At 44.7% G+C, this 1,932-nt stretch overlaps 1 long non-coding RNA gene across 1 annotated transcript; it reads left to right on the plus strand.

The window, feature by feature from the left end:
* Positions 1-601: 601 nt before the first annotated feature.
* Positions 602-1,461, plus strand: LOC120844624. The gene is made up of 3 exons (XR_005716446.2): positions 602-843; positions 974-1,030; positions 1,365-1,461. It is a non-coding gene; the product is annotated as an uncharacterized LOC120844624 (long non-coding RNA).
* The last annotated feature ends 471 nt before the right edge of the window (positions 1,462-1,932 follow it).

Raw genomic sequence — 1,932 nt, forward strand, 5'->3', positions numbered from 1 at the left:
ACTAGCCCAGTTACCTGTGCGGGAACTCGGCTGTCGTGCGCTTGGATCTTCGACGCTACTGCGCCCAAGGGGCTCAACGTCTTTTGCGACGATGAGCACAGCGCGATACGTAAAAAACGGTGCTCCGTGGAAATGTGTGAAAGCGACACCCGCACGGCTGGCATCTCGCTGCACCGGTTTTCCCTCGATTCTCAATGGTGAGACTTCGCTACTCTCAGTAACGTGCCTGCTGTGTGATGTCATGCTCCCGTTCGGCCTTCTCTTAACTCTTATTAGTTTTACCTAAAACTATTAGGGTTGTCTAAATGTGCACAAGAAACTACAACTGAAGGCGTAATATGTTATACTAGGAATGTTTTAACTTCGAAATCACTCTGACTTTGCAGCGTTGTGTGCCGTCATTATAAAAGTGCCCACGATATTCAAAGTTACCTGTACCGGTCTGGCTCTGAGAAACCTAGTGTCGTGATCATCGGCGTGGTTATCAGTGGTACAACACAGATATATAATAGGGCATCTGTGCGTAAGACTCGTGTTTTTACTCTTCATGATGTACACAGAGCGTTGACGTCATGCATTTGTTAATGTGCTTGCTATGATTTGCTTTGGTTTGTGGACATTTTGGCTACATTTTTTTTCATAAGTATTCACGGCACCCTCATAGCACCATGCCTTATCGTACAGACGCGAAGCCTGGGTTCGATTCTGCAAAAACCGAAGTCTACAGGGGAAGACTCCTTGGCAGCTACGGGGCAGGGTAGTTTGCTCCTTACATCTCGAGGAGTCAGCTTTCCTGCGCCTTGGACACCTCCGCCAAAATGCGTGGCCAAGTTACCACAAAAAGTAAGCAAACCAATAAACCTTCCGTGCACTTTGTGACTAAGCATGGTTAATTCGTTCTTAGAAAAATAGTTACCACATGGAGTTGAAATATTGCTTCTGTGGCCTCATAACAGTTTTATATTATTTGCAGAGACGACACATGGCAACATTTTCAGCAAAAGCTCTCCGGGTTCAGCAGTCGTGCATGGTGAGCTTTTTCACTGTAACTAACATAAAGTGGCACAAACTGCCAGCACCTCTGCATTACCTCATGGTCTTCATGATTCGAGCCTTTTGCAATAGAACTAGGTGAGATCAGCTGGGAAAAGCTGGTAGAACATGGACAGAGGTACTGCTAGAAGTTCATTTCAGGCCCGTTTTATATTGGCATGTTTTATTTGAGGTGACATAATCAACGTCAATATCGGTCCACAGAGCATCTTTTGCCTTGCCGACACCCAGTCTTTTATAATAAAGCTGTCCATGAAAAAAAGTGATTAACATTTTGTGTTAAAATAGGTGAATTCACCATAAATTTGCAGAGGTGGGTTCGCCACCCTCATCGAGCTACACATGCTTCGGCAGTTAAGACTCACGGAGCTTCTGTAGTCACCCTGACGACCAGTCTTCCGAAATGAAACTTTCGTGGGAACAAGGGGATTTTCTTTGTCGTGTGTAAGAATAGACATATAGGAAGGAACTCAACTACTATTCCATGGCTAACTTCACGCTAAATTTGCAAAGAGGATTTCGCCAGCCTCATCGAGCTGCACGTACTCCGGCCGCTCAGACTGGTGGAGTTCCTGTAGTCACCCTGACGACCAGTCTTCTGAAATAAACCTGTCATGTACGAAGGTGAATATACTTTTTATGCGTTAAATAGGTGAAGGGAGGACCTCAACCTCTTCTCCTTTAATAAGTTGACATTAAATTTGCAGAGCGGATTTTTGTGGCTTCATTGGACCACACATACTCGTGCACCTTAGTAGACAACAGTCCACTAGGGGCCAATAATAAGTGGTGGCTGAATATTGTGTGTGCTATCTTTTTATTCCTTTTTCTTTGTGAACTTGTTTTCTTAACTGGTAGAAACAGCGCGACTTGACGAAG

This window comes from Ixodes scapularis, unplaced genomic scaffold (assembly GCF_016920785.2).
Source record: "Ixodes scapularis isolate PalLabHiFi unplaced genomic scaffold, ASM1692078v2 PGA_scaffold1__304_contigs__length_218370807, whole genome shotgun sequence".
Lineage (NCBI taxonomy): Eukaryota > Metazoa > Arthropoda > Arachnida > Ixodida > Ixodidae > Ixodes > Ixodes scapularis.